Source organism: Pristis pectinata, chromosome 15 (assembly GCF_009764475.1).
Source record: "Pristis pectinata isolate sPriPec2 chromosome 15, sPriPec2.1.pri, whole genome shotgun sequence".
NCBI lineage: Eukaryota > Metazoa > Chordata > Chondrichthyes > Rhinopristiformes > Pristidae > Pristis > Pristis pectinata.
The window spans coordinates 37,977,888-37,999,713 of NC_067419.1; the positions used below are offsets into that span (position 1 = coordinate 37,977,888).

The 21,826-nt window shown below is 42.9% G+C and overlaps 1 protein-coding gene across 1 annotated transcript in view; it reads right to left on the reverse strand.

The window, feature by feature from the left end:
* Positions 1 to 21,826, reverse strand: part of slc38a4 (solute carrier family 38 member 4) — an 84,719-nt gene that overhangs the window by 55,260 nt on the left and 7,633 nt on the right. The window lies entirely within an intron of this gene.

Genomic DNA, 21,826 nt, shown 5'->3' on the forward strand with positions numbered 1-21,826 from the left:
ATGCTCCAATAGATTTTGACAGCAAATAGATTTTTAAACATCCCCAATAGACACAGACATTTACAAATTATTCAAAATAGTTAAATAATTAAAAAAATTAAATGATTAAGTTGAATTAAAATACCATAAGACATTAACAAATAACAAAAGCTATTTAAATAACCATAATAATTCAAACATTAACATTTTTCCACAAGATTCACAGCCTATTTCAGGCTGTAAAAACGGGTCACCAAGAGTCTGCCTGTCCTCTTTAGCTTAAAGGTGAGGCGTCTTGTCTCCACTGCAGGGCTCAATGTGGTAGAATAGGGGGGGCAAACATGCCAGAGTTGCTGGCTATCAGTCAGCTTGTTTGGGCCCATTACAATCCACTGTCAGCACTGGCAGTGCCATTATGCCTCATCAGGTTCAATATTTCTGACATCAGGCTAACAACTGCTGTGCAGATAACAAACTAATATTAATCTGCAGGTTAATTAATAACTATTGCAGCAATTAAAGGTTTGGCATTTAGTAACTGGAGATGTTTACAATACCAATATCTGGATAACTTTTCCAATTGTATCTTGCCACAACCCAACACCAATGCTTTCTCAACTCAGAACAAAACTCCTTTAAAAGGCTATATTATTTTGACAGATGCCAATTTACTTTTCAATACAATTTACAATTCACCTCCCTCAGGCTTCCCTTTGACTGAAACAAATGGAAAAGTTTAATGAAGAACGTCAAGATTTTTCGCCTAAAGCAAAATTGGTAGAACCATTATTTACCTGGGATAACACAAAGTAGATTAAATTAGGCATGTAAGGGGAAAAGCTGAAAACTGTCTCATGCGAGAATAAACAGAGTGATGCACAACCTCTCAGCATATTTCATTCAAAACATATTGGGACATCATGTTTATTGCCAAAGGGTTAAGTTAATATGTGCTTCGGCTTAATTAAAAAAAAGCATGAAGGCAAGCCTGACTAACCTGATTAAATTCAGCTTTCCCTAACAGAAGATGATATCTTACATTGACTGGTTGGAAAGGGAAAGATTTACTCAAGCACCTCTCTGGATGGCCAGACCATTCTTTCATCAACCTGCGTCAGCAATGAGAGAAGTAATTTTTTGGTCTGGGCACATGAGCAAATCTCAATTTTCAGAGGGGATGTCAATCTCACTTTAACCATGATGGCGATTAAGTCATGACTCCATTATTAGTGCCGTAGGTATTAGACTATTGGAACACTAACTTGCCATGAAGAGGGACCAGTTTCCTCCCACATTCCAAAGATGTACGGGTTAGGAAGTTGTGGACATGCTTTGTTGGCACCGGAAGCGTGGCGACACTTGCAGGCTGCTCCCAGAGCATTTTATGCAAAAGATGCATTTCACTGTGTGTTTCAATGTACATGTGACTAATAGAGACATCTCATCTTTTACAAAATCTTCTCACGTGAAATAGTCTGAACATAAATACTTATGTTACAGTGCCATATAACAAGAACAACAATTGGGAATAATTAGGTTCACATGAAATATTCAGCCCCAAGCTAATTTGTGCCATTACATAAAAAAAATGTAATTACAGCATTAAGCAACCCCAGGAGTAACATGCGTGGATTATGTACTATTGGCTATGTACTCTTAAGAATTGTAGTTTGTGACCAATTTGGACTATTGGAACACCAGCTTACCATATATTGCTATAAATGTTTCAACATAGAGGCTTTCAGAAGCTGTAAAGTTCAGCAAAGAGGTCAACGTAAAAAGGTTCTTTAACAAACAAAGTACTTTGTTAGATTCAATTACTGGCTGTCTTCCAATATCTTATAAAATGAATGAGAGAAGATACTAAGGGACAAGGTATTTCAAAAGTAGCATTATTCAGACAAAAAAAAAAGTCATCAAAGGTGTAGCCTTAAAGGGTGAGAAAGAGTTGGAGATTAAAGAGAGGAAATGATAGAATTTAGGAACTACCTGGATGAAGGCACAGGCATCAATAATTGTATGAAAGAAGTTACTCAAATTTGGATGCATGTAGAATTCCCGGAGGTTTGAAGGGTTTGGGGAAGTTGCAAAGACTGCTTTAGATGGATTTGAGTATAGCACAAGAATGAAATGTTCAATATCATAGCTGTAGATGAACCAGGAGCCAATGACAGTCAGCAAAGGGTGAGTGTGGAAGACTTGGTGCATGTTTTTGAACAATTCACGGCAGTCATGAATATAAAAGAGTTTGGGGTGTTGAAACATTTCTTATGGTTAATGGGGACCTTGTCCTATTTAGACCTCTTGACATTTTAAATCTTAGGTTAATGCAAATTGCAGACGTCAGAAGAACTGGAAGTTGACTGAGCTCTCGTGATGAATTATTGGCTGATAAACGACACGACACTTCTAGTTATTCATCTGAAGTCAGTGGCATGTCAGTGTGCAAGAGAAGATCAAATAACTAAACGTAAGTACATTTATTTTTGGTTGCAGTGGTACAGTCAAAGAAAATGAATCCAGTTCACTGAAATTTCATACTTAAGTTAGCCACACCTAAAAGCTGGTTCAATAACTGTATTTACCTTGTACACATTATAATTACGGTATCATAACCCCATCAAGTTCCAGCTTTTTTTTGACCTGGACTTTGCTGGCTCTGACCCACCACCCTAAATTGTTGCCCACCAAATATCCCAAATAAACCAAGTCTGGATAAAGAGTTCCAATCTTGCTGAGCATCCCGAGGTCTGGCACTGAGGATCTAAGCCACCGCAGGGTCTTGAATGAAGCGATGGGGAAGACCTGTCCCATAACCCTTGACCATTTTGACAACCAAAGACTGTCTCCCACTTTGCCAGCTGTCAAAGTAGTTTAGTAAAGATTTTTGAATGTCTGACATTCAGCAACTTTTAAAAACAATTAAAAATAAAATGAAAAATAAAAATTAGTATTTTAAATAAAGAAATAAAATAATCTAAAAGCTGTTTTAAAATATTAAACACAAATGTCAGGTGTTGGTGGGTCATTAAGGACAGGATAATGGGCAAATGGGAGCTAGTGGGGGCAGTGGAGTTTTGAATGAGTTGGATGTTGTAGAATGGGGATGACAAGCTTACTAATGGAGCATTAACAGAACTGAGTCTGAGATGGGCAAATTTTAGTGAAGAGGGTTTCAGCTGCAGACGAAAAGTGGAAGGGACTGAGGAGGAAATGTCCTGGAGATGGAATCAACAATCTTTGGGCTAGAGACCCAGCTCACAATCTAGTAGGATGTTGAGCTTGTAAGCAGATTCAGCACAGCATTGAGTAGGATGATAGTGGTAGGATGGCTGTAATCAAGGACAAAATATTCATTCTATCTGGTACTTACAAGTAAAGCCATAAATGATGAACCTCTCTTGAGGCAGCATTCACCAGTCAAATCTAGATAACAATGACTTAGTGCATGCGAATAGAAAACTAGATTGCAGAGATTTATCCGATCACTGATTTTAACATAAAGTACCATGATCTTGCTTGGCTGGTGGAGAGGAAGACTGTCTCTGCCAGATCCTCCTCACACAACCAGAATATCAGCAACACAGCATGTTGTCCCCAGGTGGGATGATACCATCATCCACCTCCTTCTCCAAAGAATGTTTGCCAGGAAGATCTGGACAGAGATACAGTGGTCTTAGTTGAGGTTACCACAGGACTCTGTGCTCCATGTGCCATAGCCAGGGAAACACATACACACACATACAGAGGCAAACACCACCTGCTGCTGATAGATGACCAGCTTGGTGAAAAATGTCCTCTGGTTTACCCAAACTTTGCTGATCTTCGAGTGCTTGATGGAGTGCTGCAGGCCAGGACCACGTGCTGAGGGATGCACTCAAATTTGGTACAGTCACAACAAAAGCTCAATGGAGAAAGCCCTCCCACCACTGCAAACCAAGGTGCTGGAACCTGTGTAAAAGTTCCTCAGATTATCTGATGCACAGAGGGATCTTGGGGTGCAAGTTTATAGCTCCAGAAAGTGGCAACACAAGTAGAGGGTGGTAAAGAAGGCATATGGTTAAAAGTTAACAAGTCACGTAACAGCTGGATAAAGCTTCGGTTAGGCCACATTTGGAGTATTGTGTGCAGTTCTGGTGGCCACATTACAGGAAGGCTTTGGAGAGGATGCAGAAGAGGTTCACCAGGATGTTGCCTGAATTAGAGTATTAGCTATAAGGAGGGGTTAGACAAACATGGATTGTTTTCTAGACAGTCAGAATCTTTTTCCTAGGGAGGAAATGTCAAATACTAGAGGGCATAGGTTTAAGGTGAGAAGGCGGAAAGTTTGAGAGAGATTTACTAGGCAAGGATTTTTTTTTAAGTGGTAGGTCTCTGGAATGTGCTGACAGGAGAGGTGGTGGAAGCAGATATGATAGCAATGTTTGAGAGGCATTTAGATAAGCACATGAACAGGCAGGAAATGGGGGGGGGGGAGGTATAGAGAACGTGCAGACTGGGGGGATTAGTTTGGATTGGCATCATGGTCAGCACAGACATCGTGGGCCGAAGGGACCTTTTCCCATGCTGTACTGTTCTATGTTCGGGAAATAAAAGTGGAATGTAAGAATGTAATGTATTTTATATTTGCAATATTTTTGAAAAAAAAGTTAATTAACCTCCGACAGTGTCTTTGATACACAAATGTTCAGTGATAAGCAGAGGAACTACAGCTCTACCTTCAATACTATAATTCCAAGCAAACTCGTCACCAAACTCTGAGACCTGGGACTCAATACCTCCCTCTGTAACTGGATTCTTGACTTTCAGACCAACAATCAGTGAGGATAGGCAGCAATACCTCCAGCACGATTATTCTCAACACTGGTGCCCCACAAGGCTGTGTCCTCAGCCCTCTACTCTACTCCCTATACACTCATGACTCTGTGGACAGATTCTGCTCTAACTCCATCTACAAGTTTGCAAATGATACCACCGTAGTAGGCTGCATCTCAAACAATGATGAGTGGGGGTACAGGAAGGAGATAGAGAGCTTAGTTGCATGGTGCCATGATGACAACCTTTCCCTCAATGTCAACAAAACAAAAGAGCTGGTCATTGACTTCAGGAAAGGGGGTGGAGTACATGCACCTGTCTACATCAATGGTACCGAGGTAGAGATGGTTGAGAGCTTCAAGTTCCTGGGAGTGAACATCACCAACAGCCTGTCCTAGTCAAATCACGTAGATGCCACGGCCAAGAAAGCTCACCAGCGCCTCTACTTCCTCAAGAGGCTAAAGAAATTCGGTATGTCCCCTTTGACATTCACCAACTTTTATTGGTGCACTTTTATAGAAAGCATCCTATCTGGATGCATCATGGCTTGGTACGGCAACTGCTCTGTCCGGGACCACAAGAAGCCGCAGAGAGTTGTGGACACAGCCCAGTGCATCATGGAAACTAGCCTCCCCTCAATGGACTCTGTCTTTACCTCTCGCTGCCTTGGTGAAGCAGCCAGCATAATCAAAGACCCCATGCATCCGGGTGATTGTCTCTTCTCTCCTCTTCCATCAGGTAGAAGATACAGGAGCCAGAGGGCACATACCACCAGGCTCAAGGACAGCTTCTATCCCATGGTGATAAGACTATTGAATGGTTCACTTATACGATGAGATGGACTCTGACCTCACAATCTACCTTGTTGTGACCTTGCACCTTATTGTCTACCTGCACTGCACTTTCTCTGTAGCTCTGACACTTTACTCTGTACTATTATTGTTTTTAGCTGTATTACCTAAATGCACTCTGTACTAACTCAATGTAGCTGCACTGTGTAATGAATTGACCTGTACGATCGGTATGCAAGACAAGTTTTTCCACTGTACCTCGGTACAAGTGACAGTAATAAACCAATACCAACTACAATGCAGAGCACAGAATTAACCACACACCAGCCTACGACTGTTAGTGCCTGTGCAGGGCAAATCCTTCACTTGATTCCCTGATACTATTATACCTCAGTAAGGGGAAGTCACTGTTTTTAAAACCTGAGGTAACTCCCATTTGTCCACACTCAGTGAAAAATGTATCCTGTCCTTGCTTCCCCCCCCCACCCGGCCAAGAAATGCTCGATGTTGTCATAGACCACTCCTATTGGGACTCTCCCAGGACCACTGTCGGACCACTGTTGCAACTGGGAAAGCTGGTGTACTGAGTAAATATTTATTTATTTTTACCTTTGTTGTGAACATTCTAACTAAATTACTTCAATATTATTAAAACCCCATGGATCCTCTGTAGTCTTTGGAGCCCCTCCCACTCCCAAGAGCATCTCTTAGGGGGAGGGGGTGCCTCGCACCCAGGTTGGGAACCACTGTCATGGGTGATTGCCTTCATGAAAATGATGGACCATCACTTAACAGGGAAGATGTGTGTGAGAGATGTCAGATTGAAAATATAGATAAACGTTTTTGAAAACAAAAAGCTCAGCTTTCATTGCGTGCACTTAAATGCATACCTAAACCCCTCACTGCACCCTTGTCTATCCAGGGCCTCTACTAATATATATCGGTAAACTATTTCCGTCTATTGTGACAGACCTTTCCATATATCCTATAATTTAAAGCACAACAGTTCCTTGCACCATCTTTAGAAATGTTCCCTTAGAATATGGGAATTTCTTGGTACCTGCCTAACCACAGATTATGCAATACATTAAAAAAATGCAACATCATTCTTACTAAGTCTTTGCAGAATTACAGTAGACAATTAAAAGGGTTAAACCCCATAATGAAATAGCAGCGAGAGGAATTTGACACAAAAGATGTTAACCATCTGGTTATTTCCATGTTCCAATCTCAAAATATCACAATGAAATTAAACACTATTAATAATCCCATTACAAGCAGGACTGCCTTAGTATGATACACACATTTGCCCTAAATAATTCTGTGTAATAAATCTGGAAGATGCATTATACTATTAGATTGCCATGAACAAGCAGCAAAATGTATTTGCCATCTTTTGGTTTCTGAGGAACATATACTTTTACAATCTGAAAATTAAACTGTGCTTCACTTATAATGTCAGGCATGTATCCGAGTAAATAATAATAGTGCACTGAATGAGCCACCACTCTCAACAGTTGTAATCTTTGACAAAAAAAGTTTGTGATAGTTACCTTTATGACAAAAATAATCGAATGCCTGATAAATGAGATACATAAGTCAACAGTTTCCCTCTTAGCATTCATTGTACAATAAAAGTTGAACACCGACTTTATCTCAGAAGAGGAAGCTGTATAGTCTGATTTACACAAAGGTTATGATTCTTGGGCACTATCTGAGCATAATTTGTTGTATTCCAGTAATGATTGAGAGGAGTTTAACAGAAATGTCAACAAATTATGTGTCCTATCTCACAGGTTAGCTTGTTAAGTTTGTTAACTGTGTTTCCCCTTTATTTAAAATTCTAATCTTCAGTAAACAAGCAGTATTTCCCCAAATATATTGGAAACAAGGGGATGGATTATTTCAGCTGCTTCTCAACGAGTTTTATTCTGTTTGGTTCATAACTGAACCGGTAAGTCTCACAAAAAGAACGAGGATGAGTTTTGGATCTCAAACCTTAATTGGTTAATAACTTCTGAGCCAATTGAAAAGCCTTGGCACTCACCTCTGTGTTCAAATAGCAATTTGATCCTGTTGCTTCTTCCACCTCCCACCACCAAAAGAGATCAAACAAGACCACAAACTGGGTGGCAAGAAAAAGTTGACAAAAAAAATAGCAGGAACCAGCGGAGCAAAAGAGGCCCCAATCTTGTGGTAACAATAGAATCTCCTATTACAAAGATCCTTTAAGAGAAGCTGCAACGGATAAGAGTAGCTAATACGTGAGGAAGCAGGTCTATTTGTGACCAGACTTTTCTAAAGGATTCATTATAGAAAAGGAATAACGGGCTCACCTGTGCATCTATTAGATCCAACCTCACACATTCAGTTCTCCATGAAATGCAACAATCATTGCGAATAAACTTTTTCTGAGTGCTTAGGAATTCTTACTGCCTCTCTGTACAATCGAACGAGTACTGCTTGATCCGCTGTTCTGAAGGTATTTGTTTACAGCCAGAGGAATGGTATCTGGGGGTTGGGGTATATAAAACACGCAGCTATCCATACCCGCCCATGTTTACTAATATAGCAAGGGCAACGCAAGCTCAGAGAGTTCTGCTTATTTCTTGGTATGCTAACACAAGTGCTAAGGTGCTCTTGAATTAGAGTATGGAATATAAATAGGAGGATTTCCATTTAATCCTAGCTGGGAATGTTCTTGGTGTCATACCAATATTTGGCAGCAGGATGAATCCAACTTTCTTAATTCCTCCTGGAGTCATTGTGTCCTACAGGACAGAAACAGGTCATTCAGCCCAACTTGTCCATGCCAACCAAGGTACCTTCCTGAGCAAGTCCCATTTGCCTGCACTTGGTCCATATCCCTCTAAACCTTTCCTGTCCAGGAACCTGTCCAAATGTCTTTTAAACATTGTAATTGTATCTGCCTCTACCACTTCCTCTAGCAGTTCGCTACATATACCCACCACACTTTGTGTGAAAAAAACTTGCCCTTCAGGTCCCGTTGAAATCTTTCCCGTCACTTTAAACCTTTCTCTACCGTGGGAAAAATAACTGACCATCCACCTTATTTACGCCCCTGGTGATTTTATAAACCTACAAGGTCACTCCTCAGCCTCCTACACTTCAGGGAAAACAGTCCCAGCCCATCCAGTCTCTACTTATTAGTCAAATCCTTCAATCCCAGCAACATCCTTGTGAATATTTTCTGCACCCTCTCTAGCTTAATCATATCCTTTCTAATAGAATAGCCATCATAACTGCACACAATACATTCCCACCAATATCTTGTACAGCTGTAACATGACATGCCAATGTTTGTACTCAATGCCCCATCCAATGAAGGCAAGTGTGCCATACATGTTCTTCACCACATCTACCCATGTCGCCACTTTCAGGGAACTAGGTACTTGTACCCCTCTGTCTCTCTGTTCTACAACTCTCCCCAGGGCCCTGTCATTTACTGTGTATATCCTGCCCTACTTTAACTTCCCAAAATGCATCACTTCCTGTTTGTTTGCATTGAATTCTATCTGCCATTCCTTTGCCCACTTTCCTAGTTGATCTAGAACCTTAGACAACCTTCTTCACCGTCCACCACACCACCAATTTTGGCGTCATCTGCAAATTTACTAATCATGCCACCTGCATTCTAACTCGTTAATGTGCATGATGAACAACAAGAGACTTAGACTGATCCTAGCACTGGTCATAAGTTGACAAGGTTGAGAAAGCCATGTCCCAGAAATCACAAGGCATCAGGAGGAAAATGGTATCCCTAGCAGACTCCTAAAACATAGTGGGAAGAGCTTCAATTTAAAAAAACCCACAACCTTACTGTCCACATCTGGGGAGAGGAGGATATAAACAGGGGACCCCAGAGAAACCACAATTGTGACCATCTTCTGGAAAGGAGACAAATCTGACTGTGGTAACTATAAAGAGGTTCTCCCTGTTCTCTGCCACAGGGAAAGTCATCATCAGGGTTCCTCAACTCTCCCAGTGGCCAAAGGGTTGTTCCCTTAATCAGAGGTGTGCATTGTGTTAATCTAGAGGTATAGTGGCATGATCTTCACTGAACAGCAACACCAAGAAAAATTAAGACAGCAGCAGTAGCCACTATACATGGCCTTCTTCGCACTATAGAACACCCTCCTTAAACTCATCTCTATCATATATTTGCTCCATGATGACATGTAAACCATGATACTAACCAATGGGTCTATAACAGAACCCATCTCAGTGTTAAACAAAGCTGTCATTGTCCCTACGTTCTTTCTCACTACAATGTTGCACTTCATCTCCAACAACTTCTTGTGGGAGTGGAGCTAACCTTCACTACTATTAGTAACCTGTTCAACCTATGGGGACTTCACTCCAGAACCAAGGTCACCCAAACCTCAGCAAGCAGAGCTATAGATGATGTTCAAGTTTGTGCATGCTTGAAGACCGAGTTCCAAGACATTGTCAACTCATTCACTTAAGTACATGAGGGGATGGGCCACATACTCAACAGCTGCAAGTCAAAGGTTCTCTGCTAACCCGCTCCTGCTGCGCCACACTGCCCTCCAACAATAAAAGGTTCATGCCGAGATCTTGGAAAACATGGACCACTTTCCAAATCTCAGGCGCGACCTCTTGGTGATGGCCAAAATCAATGATGAAATTCATCATCATCTTCAATGCACCAGCACAGCCTTTAGTCATTGAGGAAAAGGGTATTTGATGGTGAAGACATCAGACCTGGCACGGAACTCATGGTCTACAAATGATCCCTATCCTCCTATATGCTTCTGAGACCCGAACTAAATCGGTATCTCAAGGCCTTGGAAAATACCACTAATATCGTTTCCACAAGATCCTCCAAATTCACCGCAAGGATAAGCAAACCAATATCAATGTCCTCTTCCACACCAGCATCCCCAGTAGGGAGAAAAAAAGAGTTAAAATGTGATTAGGAATGAATGAGGCACTACCAGATATTTCAAAGTAATACAGATGAATCTCTTGATCTTTCTGGTGGGAACAAAGTGTATTCTGGCATGTAGATGATGTTAAGTGTGAAATGATTGAGTGGATTGCTAATCTGCAAGATACAGCATGCATAACAAATAAAGAAGTTTTCTATATAAAATGAACATGTCGCTTGTCAAGAAAATAGTCTGCTGCAATAAAAGTTTAAGTAGTCATATTCTGCTTATAAACTTTTACAAAATAATAGCTATGCACTGTTTGCATAGATTGTCTTGTATATTGCAGTCACAGAGTCATACATCACAGAAACACACACTTCAGCCCACTGTGTCCTTGCCAAACATCACTCACCTATCCCATACTTATCCCATTTTATTCTCCCCACATTCCCATCAACTTCCCCCTCTACCACACACAAGGGGCAGTTTATAGGGTCAATTAATCTATCAACCTGGATGTCTCTGGAATGTGGCAGGGAACCAGAGCACCTGGAGGGCATGCACGCAGTCTCACATGCAAATTCCTCACAGGCCACACCAGAGTTGAGCCAGAGCTTCTAGCTATACTTCTCTTCCTCCCCATACTGTTTATATTTCATTTGGTTGATATTGTATGCAGTGGCAGAATTTCAAAGAGATTTTTGGACTTGTTCAGAACGTATGCACAGTAAACCATGCTGGCAGGCAGCAAGCTGAAGAACACTGGGACACTGTCAGCAGGGAGTTCAGATGTTAGTGGAGATTGATACAGTGGTGGAAAGAAAAAAAACATCTGTAGGTCCCTCACAGGTTATGAACACCCAACTTATGCACAGCCCATACACGTGAACAAAGACTGGGGACACCGGCGGAATGGATTTGCCAGCTGCTGTGGGTTTGCAGGCATCTTCTGCTGTGGGGGAACCTGATTCATGGCCACATTTCCGATTTGTTCAGGTTACGTATAGTTCACAGGAATGAAAGCCTGCCGTAACCTGGGGGTGACCAATATTAGGAAAACACAAGATTGTAAGATTTCTTTATTAGTCACATGTACATCGAAACACACAGTGAAATGCGCCTTTTGAGTAGAGTGTTCTGGGGGCAGCCTGCAAGTGTCGCCACGCTTCCGATGCCAAAATAGCACACCCACAGCTTCCTAACTTGTACATCTTTGGAATGTGGGAGGAAACCGGAGCACCCAGAGGAAACCCACGCAAACGTGGGGAGAACGTACAAATTCCTTATAGATAGCGGCGGGAATTAAACCTGGGTCGCTGGCGCTGTAATAGTGTTACGCTAACTGCTACATTACATCAGTCAGTATTCAGTAGAATGGCACCAAGTCAGGTGTGTCACCTGTAGAAATGGTGTTAATTCTGAATTCACAATCTGTTTTTTGGTATTCTTGCATGCACCGTTAGTGTTTTCTTACAGCTGTTAAACAAGGATTTTGACTGTCCAATGAATGTAATGGAGCTATTTCATAGTTTTCCCCTTCCTGAGAACAGATAAAAAGTGACATGAATACTTTTTGCAAAAACTGGACTTCAGGCAACTGAATTAAATGTAGAATTGAATGCAGAATGAGGTCATTTAGTCATCAAATCTTTGTTGGTTCCTGGAACAATAGGGGGCACTGATCGATTTTGTTTCGAGGAAAAGGCTAACATTCCATAGTTTATTTGAGATTCACAGACAATCCTATCTTTCTGAACTTCCTGAAGCATAGAAATCTATTTATTTAGTACTGCTCTCAGTGTTGCAATAATTGGAGATGGTTTTTGCTAAAATAAGTACACCCTCTGTGGACTTCTAACAGGTCAGCCATCACATTCATCAATTGCTACTTCTCATAGAATGAATGGTCTTAACCCAACAGCAATAACATACAGATGGTGGGGATATGTTATTTCTGATGGGTTTGTGGCACATGGAATTTCATTGAAATTGTTGTTAGCACTTTATATGCATGTATGTTGGCATGTGTACAATGTGTGTGTGGTGCACTTCCAAAAGCAGACGCATTAAAATTCCTGTGCTGATCCTATGCCTCATCCACTTCCTCATCTATTCCTATCTCCTCTGATTTTCCATCAACGCCCAAAATCATTCAGCCTCAAATATACTCAAATATTGAACATACTTTCCCTCTGAGGTAAAGACTTGCAGCAGCTTATAAATGCATCTCAGTCCTGAATGTCAGACAACTTGTTCGGTGATTATGCCGCACTTTCTGGATATTTAGACGCCCCAGCCGTAGAAAACAACTAATTGGCATCCACCCTGTCAATCCCTCTTGGAATATTTTAATCTCTCAATGAGATCACCTCTGTTCCTTCTGAATTTCAGTGTGCAAGGCCCCTCTCTCCTCAAAGGACAATCCTCTCATTTCAGGAATCTAACTAATAAATCCACAATACACTAAATTCCAAGGCAAGTATATCCTCTTGGAACAAAGACTGAAACTACTGTACACACAATACTGAAGTCTCACCAGCAGAAGCTCAGCAAGATTTATTTACTTTTATTCTCAAACTCCCTTCCTTGCTGCTTGCTGCGTCTGCATGATCACTTTCTGCATCTCACGACATTAACATTGATTATTTTCTGCTTCCTGTAAGTACCCCATCCCACCCTCCCAGTTTCTTCTTCTCCACTGTCTCTGTTTTGATGATGAGTCTTTTCGACACCAGTACTTCCAAGATGTCTTCCCTCTGCATTAACCGTGGCTTCCCCTCCATTTCCCACAGCTGCTCTCACCCACTCTCCTTCCACTCCACAAGTCTCCACATTCAACAGGTCAGTAATTTCCACTACCTTTGTTTCCACCACCAGACATATCCCACCGCACCCCCACCCCATTCCAAAGGAGACATTCCCACTTGGAACCAGGTGAGGGGAGGGTGATAAGTCTAGATAATGAGGGAGAGATAGAAAAGGTGAACAAAGGGGAGAGACCCTGGTTGGTCAAGTGGGAAAGGAACACGGGGGAGTGGGTTACCTGAAATTGGAAAAAAGTCAATGTTCATACCATTGTGGTGTAGGCTACCCAAGCAGAACGCGGAGTGTTGTTCTTCTAGGTTGTGCTTGGCCTTCTCCGCTGCCACAGTGAAGCCAAGGACAGACAGGTCGGTGTGGGAGTAGGAAGGAGAGTTGAACTGACATGCAACCAGAAGCTCACAACGCCTGTTGCAGACTGAGCACAGGTGCTCTGCAAAATGGTCACCAATCTACACTTGGTCTCACTGGAAAGAGTACTTAGGTGAGTAACTGCAGAACACTTTACAGATGGTAGACATCGCAGTCATTATGTGCTAGCGATGGGAATAAGTGCTTATGCCAAAAGGTGGGCTGCAGTCATACACTCTCGACTATAGTCCCTGACAATCATCCAGCTCATTGTCCCAATATACTCATGCCTCCTCGCTACTCCAGGGCTTGTCTAATCAACTTCTAGACACACTCTGTATTTTGACAACATAGTTAAAAACGTTATAGTCACCTTAACTTGATTGCAATTTACAGATTATTTTGATTTAGATTTTTGTTACATGCAATCTGACAAGGTCACTACTTCAAACAGGTTTAGTCACTTGAACAGATAGTCAAGGAAACAAAGCATCAATCAACATTAAACTATTTTACAAGCAGGTTGCAAATTCCATGCATTCCAATCACCTTTCACCCAGTTTCCAAACATTCTGCTAGTAAACTGGTGATTCATTTCTGCAGTAAATAAACATATTTATCCCCTCATTTATTCATTAAGTTGCATCTAGCACTGTGCCAGCCAGCTTCTCCCAAGAGCGGATTCCTTCCTGCACGAATATCATTTTAGTGTTTTCCATGGATAAAGACTGGATCAAAAATATACACCCACCAGTGGCATTCTGTAGCTGTAGAATGTGCCATCTGCTGTTACATGCCTTGGCTATTCCAATATCTTTGCCCAAAAATGGACCCTCTACCACCAAGAACAGCTACAGGGGAACCACCACCTGCAAGTTCCCCTCCAACTTACACCCCTGACCAGTGTTTACTTGGAAATACATTGTTGTTCCTTCATTGTCAATGGGACTAAATCCTGAAAGTCTATGCAATGACACTATGGAAATGCCTTTACAACAATGTCCACAATGATTTAAGAATGTGGCTCAGCAATGTTTTGTATTTGAAATAATTCTCACAGTCCTGGCATATATCCCTCAATCAACATCACAAATAAAACACATTATGTGCATGTTATCATACTGCTGTTAACAGGAAACTGGCTGTCCATTTCCTATATTACAATAATAACTATGCTTCTATAATTCAATAGTATTTCAGTGTCTGTACAGCATTGTGGCAGGTTCTGATGTCACAGAAGGAAATTCATCTCCTAAACAGGAAAACAATTTAACATTTTCCTTTACAATTTACGCTGAAGAACAAAGCAGGAAATTAATAAAAGGTCATAATTTGTACAAAACTATTGGAAAGGAAGAACAAAGAAAATCAAGGTAACTTCTGTCTGTCAACACAAAGGCATCCAAATATGCTTTTCAATAATAAATCCATCAGAAGGGTTTCCTCTTTAAAACATCTCCTAAACTACACATTGTAACCAACATTTGTGAAAATTATAGCATGCTCTGCAAAATAATTGCTGCAGTTAAAATTAGAACTGTGCTTAAAACTTGATCAAACTTTGTAACTAAAGGGGTAAGCTTAGTGAAATCCTTTATTGAAGTTTGAAGAAGATTACCCATTTTCCACTGTTCAGAAGCTAAACTCTGGAACATTCAAATAAAGTTTGAAAGAGTAGTACCATAGAACTATACAGCACAAAACACGCCCTTCGGCCCACCATGTTGTGCCGTCCATCAAACCACCCTCACACTATCTAACCCTTTCCTCCCTCATATCCCTCTATCTCACATTTGTCCATATGCCTATCCAACAAAATCTTGAACCTGTCCAATGTATCTGCCTCCACCACCATCCCAGGCAGTGCATTCCATGCACCAACCACTCTCTGGGTGAAAAACCTCCCCCTGACATCTGCCCTGAACCTCCCACCCATAACCTTAAAGCCATGCCCTCTTGTCTTGAGCATTGGTGCCCTGGGAAGGAGGCGCTGACTGTCTATCTATTCCTCTCAATATTTTATATACCTCTATCACGTCTCCTCTCATCCTCCTCCTTTCCAGTGAATAAAGCCCTAGCACCTTAAGCCTCTCCTCATATTCCATACGCTCTAATCCAGGCAGCATCCTGGCAAATCTCCTCTGCACCCTCTCCAATGCCACCACATCCTTACCATAATGCGGCAACCAAAACTAGTTTTGTAAAGCTGCATCATCACTTTGCGGCTCTTAAACTCAATCCCACGACTTATGAAAGCTAACATCCCATAGGCCTTCTTAACTGCTCTATCCACCTGTGAGGCAACTTTCAGTGAACTGTGAATATGAACCCCCAGATCCCTCTGCTCCTCTACACTGCCAAGTACCTTGCCATTTACTCTGTACTCTGCCCTGGAGTTTGTCCTTCCAAAGTGTACCACCTCACACTTCTCCGGATTGAACTCTATCTGCCACTTGTCAGCCCAGCTCTGCATCCTATCAATATCCCTCTGTAAGTTCCGACAGCCCTCCACACTATCCACAACACCGCCTATCTTAGTGTCGTCCGCAAACTTACTAACCCAGCCTTCCACCCCCTCATCTAAGTCATCTATAAATATCACAAAAAGTAGAGGTCCCAGAACCGATCCCTGCGGGACACCACTAGTCACTGCCCTCCAATCTGAGGGCACTCCTTCCACCACAGCCCTCTGCTTTCTACAGGCAAGCCAATTCCTAATCCACACAGCCAAGCTTCCCTGGATCCCTTGGCCTCTGACCTTCTGAAGAAGCCTACCATGAGGTACCTTATCAAACGCCTTACTAAAATCCATATAGACCACATCCACCGCACTACCCTCATCAATCTTCCTGGTCACCTCCTCAAAGAACTCTATCAGGCTTGTGAGGCAAGATCTTCCCTTCACAAAGCCATGCTGGCTGTCCCTAATCAGTCCATGATTCTCCAGGTGTTCATAGATCCTATCCCTTAGAATCCTTTCTAACAGCTTACCCACCACAGACGTGAGACTCACCGGTCTATAATTCCCTGGACTATCCCTACTACCTTTTTTGAACAAGGGGACAACATTCGCCACCCTCCAATCCTCCTGCACCATCCCCGTGGACAACGAGGACTCAAAGATCCTTACCAGCGGTTCAGCAATCTCCTCCCTCGCCTCTCGAAGCAGCCTGGGGAAAATCTTGTCAGGACCCGGAGATTTATCCGTCTTGATATTATTTAACAACTTCAACACATCCTCTCTCTTGATATCTACAACCTCGAGAACATTACCCTTACCAGCACTCCCTTCCGCGTCATCAAGACCCCTCTCCTTGGTGAATACTGAAGAGAAGTATTCATTGAGAACTTCTCCCACTTCCGCCACCTCCAGGCACATTCTCCCACCTTTGTCTTTAATCGGACCTACCCTTACCCTAGCCACCCTCCTACCCTTCACGTAGGTGAAAAAGGCCTTGGGATTTTCCTTAACCTTACTAGCCAATGCCTTTTCATGTCCCCTTCTAGCTCTCCTCAGCCCTTTCTTAAGTAGCTTCCTCACTACTCTATATTCCTCATGGGCCCTGTCTGAACTTTGCTGCTTATACCTTATGTACGCTACCTTCTTCTCCCTAACTAGTCGTTCAACCTCTCTCGTCACCCACGGCTCCTTCACCCTGCCATTCCTTCTCTGCCTCACCGGGACATATTTATCCCTAACATCCTGCATAAGATCCCTGAACATCGACCACATCTCCATGGTACATTTCCCTTAAGAAAGGACATCCCACTTTACACTCCCAAGTTCTCTCCTTATAGCCTCATAGTTCGCCCTTCCCCAATTAAATATCTTCTTGTCCTCTCTGCACCTGTCCCTGTCCATGACAATTTTAAAGGTTATGGAGCAATGGTCACTGTCCCCCAAATGCTCACCCACCAATAGATCCTTCACTTGTCCAGGTACATTTCCTAAAACTAGATCTAGCATGGCATTCCCTCTAGTTGGCCTGTCAACATACTGCATCAGGAATCCCTCCTGGACACATTTAACAAATTCCGTCCCATCTAAACCTTTGGCACTAAGCAGGTTCCAGTGTATATTTGGGAAGTTGAAGTCTCCCATTATAACAACCCTGTTATTTTTGCTTCTTTCCATACACTGCCTGCCAATCTGCTCCTCTATATCTCTACTGCTACCGGGGGGCCTATAGAATACTCCTAGTAGAGTAACTGCTCCTTTCTTGTTCCTTACTTCCACCCATAGAGAGTCTAGAGATGATCCTTCTACAACATCCATCCTTTCCACAGCCGTAACAGTGTCCCTGACCAGTATTGCCACCCCTCCTCCTCTTATCCCCCCTTCCCTATCCCTCTTAAAACACCGAAAACCAGGAATATTCAATATCCACTCCTGCTCTGACGTCAGCCACGTCTCAGTAATAGCCACAATATCATAGTCCCCCATACTTATCCAAGCCCTCAGTTCATCTCCCTTATTTCTGACACTTCTTTCATTTCAGTAAACACACTTCAGTCCATCTACCTTACTACTTTTATAGCCTGTATTCTGCTTCTCCTTCCCCAAAGCCTCTCTACCTGTTTGATCTAACTTTTCCCCATTCCTTTCTTCCTCTGACCTACTCCTCTGGTTCTCTTCCCCCTCACAAACTAGTTTAAACCCTCCTGAACCACCCTAGCAAACCTAGCCGCAAGGATATTGGCCCCCTTCTGGTTCGGGTGTAACCCGTCCTCTCTGTACAGGTCCCACCTTCCCGAGAAGAGATCCCAGTGATCCAGAAATCTAAAACCCTCCCTCCTGCACCAACTTCTCAGCCACACATTTATCTGCCACCTCCTCCTATTCCTGCCTTCACTATTGCGTGGCACCTGCAGCAATCCCGAGATTGCTACCCTTGAGGTCCTGTTCCTCAGTCTTCTGCCTAGCTCCCTGAACTCGCTCTTCAGGACCTCATTCCCCTTCCTACCTATGTCGTTGGTGCCAACATGGACCACAACTTCTGGCTGCTCTCCCTCCCGCTCAAGAATCCTGTGGACCCGATCAGTGACATCCCGGACCCTGGCACCTGGGAGGCAACATACCATCCGGGATTTAGGCTCACTGCCACAGAACCTCCTATCTGTTTCCCTATCGAGTCCCCTATCACTACCGCATGTCTCTTTCCCACCCTTCCCTTCTGAGCAACAGTACCAGTCCCAGTGCCAGAGACCTGGTTACTGCAGCTAGGCCCCTGCAGGTCATCCCCCTCAACAGCCTCCAAGGCGGAAAACCTGTTTCTGAGGGGAACAGCCTCCAGGGTTCCCTGCTCTGTCTGCCTGCCTGACTTCTTCTTCCTCTTCCCTCCCCTGACAGTCACCATTCTATCTGCATCCTGAACCTCAGATGTACCTGCTCTAAGGGGGCTGACTGCCTCCTGATGGACTGTGTCTACATAACTCTCTCCCTCCCTTATGCTGCACAGTGTTTGTAGCTGTGACTCCAGCTCATCAACTCTGAGCTGAAGTTCCTCCAGCTTCAAGCACTTACTGCAGATGTGGCCATCGTGGACCACAGCAAGGTCCACGAGTTCTCACATCAAACAGCTGCAGCATATGACCATGTCCTCCATCTGACTACCTTATTTTTCTTTCCCCCTAGTTAATCCCACCTACAAATCTATAATAGACAACAGGTAAACCTTACCTTTACCTACTTACCAGCTACTTACCCTCCTTGCCCCTTCACACCGAAGCCCCTTGAGCCAAAGCCCAGAACACTCTGCTCCCACTCACTCAGCTGCCCGCTCCGACGCTGCCTGCTCTATAGGCTGTTTGCTTTTTCAAGCTGCCCGCACCGCGCCTGCGCAGTCCAGCCCCCACTCAACTAGTTAGAAAAAACTTTTAAAACATTTACTAAGGAAAGTTATAAAAATCTAACCCTTATACTTAAAACACTAATAAAAGTGATAAACAGAAAAAACTCAGCTGCTCCGAAGTCCTCTGAACTGAAGCCCTCGAGTCCTCTGAAGACTTTTTTCATTAATAAATTTTGTTCATATGCTGAGTAGAACATTGAACAATACAGCACAGGAACAGGCCCTTCAGCCCATGATGTTGTGCTGAATTAAACTAGTAATTAAACGTCTACTAAACTGGTCCCTTCTGCCTACACATGGTCCATATCCCTCCATATTCATGTGCCCAGCTAAGAGCCTCTTAAACGCCTCTACTGTATTTGCCTCCACTACCAACCCTGGCGGTGCAATCCAGGCACCCACCACATTCTCTGTAAAAAAAAAACTTGTCCCACACATCTCCTTTGAACTTACCCCCTTTCACCTTAAATGCCTGCCCTCTAGTATTAGACATCTCGACTCTGGGAAAAAGATACCAGTGGTCTACTCTATTTATGCCTCTCAATCTTATAAACTTCTATCAGGTATCCCCCTCAGCCTCCACTGCTCCAGAGAGAACAACCCAAGTTTGTCCAACCTCTCCTCATGGGCACATGTCATCTAATCCAGGCAGCATCCTGGTAAACCATTTCTGCACCTTCTCCAAAACTTTCACATCCTTCCTATAATGGAGTGACCAGAATTGAATGCAATTTTCCAGATGTGGCCTAACCAGAGTAATTTTTTTTAAAAAATGCTGCAACCTAACTTCCTGACTCTTGAACTCAATGCCTCAAATGGTTGATTGTTGGAATTATCGGTCCATCTTATCCCAGCTGAATCAAAGCAATTTGATATTGGGTGATCCTCTGCTTAAAAGCCAGGAGATTCCCTCAGATCCACTTGGATCTGTTGGTCTTTAAGTAGTTAACTGAGTGGATGCTCGGGACTCCCAAGCCTCAGGCTCAAGTTCGTCATCCATTCTAGAAAGTGTCAGCCTCAGGAAAGCTTTGGTGTGCTGGGTGGATTCCTCAAGGAGTTCAATGAGAAAGCACAGAATTCTTGCGATTCTTATCACAGGGTGACCTTATAGAGGTGTATAAAATTTATGAGGGATAGGATGAATGCACAAGTCTTTTCCCTCATGGTTGGGGAAATCAAGAAATAGAGGGCATAAGTTTAAGCTGAGGGGGAGAGATTTAATAGGAACCCAAGGGTAACTTTTTCACCCAGAGAGCAGTGAATATATCGAATGAGCTGCCAGAGGAGGCAGGTTGAGGCAGATATATTAATAAGATTTAACAGGTACTTTGACAGATATAAGGATAGGAAAGGTTTAGAGGGATATAGGCCAAATGCAGGCAAATGGGACTAGTTTAGATGGGAATCTTGGTTGGCATGGACCATTTGGGCCAAAGGGCCCGTGTCCATGCAGTATTACTCCACGACTCCTCAGATTTCATAGCTTTTAGGCTGGAGAATCTGCCCGCTGAGGCAGTGCCAAGTTAACTTGGTGCAAGTCACTTTTCAGAGTGGTGGAGCAACAGTTAGTGCTGCTGCTTCACGGTTCCAAAGACCCAGGTTCGATTCTGACCTCCAGCACGGCATATCTTCTCCCAGTGACTGTGTCGCTTCTCCCACATGTTAGATTGTAGGTTAATTGGAAAATTTAAATTGCTTCTGGTGTAGGTGGGTGGCAGGAGGATCAGGGGAGAGTTGATGGGGATACAAGAGGAGAAATAAGATTTAGGTAGATGGGTCCACACAGACACAGCGAGTTAAATAACTGAATGCTCTGTTGATCTGTACATTTTATTTGATGTAATTCAATTTGCTTAAATGAATTTAATTGTTTGAGGTGTGTGTTTTTTGTTTTATTTTTAAGAAAAATGAACAGTGTCTTCAAATATCTTTTTTTTAAATAATGTTCAGAGCGACAAAGACATTTACAAGAATTGAATCTCAGTGCCAGCTTCAACCCCCAGTAATCTCACCGGCTGCCAAAACTCTTCTATGAGAACAGAAGCCATTCTTGTTCAGAGGGACAATGCATTAGAGAGAGTATCACCAGGCAACTGGAAGCAGGCTTCCCAGAAAAAAAAGCACACCTCAAACCATGCTGAAAGAAACAGCATGATCTAAGGGCAGGAGACTTGTTGGCTTGGGCCAAAGATTCCTGCAGAACATTTGTTTAAAAAAAACAGACCCAGGGGCTTCCTCACCTCAGGATGATCTGCTGATACCCGTTGTCTGACACAAGCAGCTCACCACAGGGTTGAGGCAG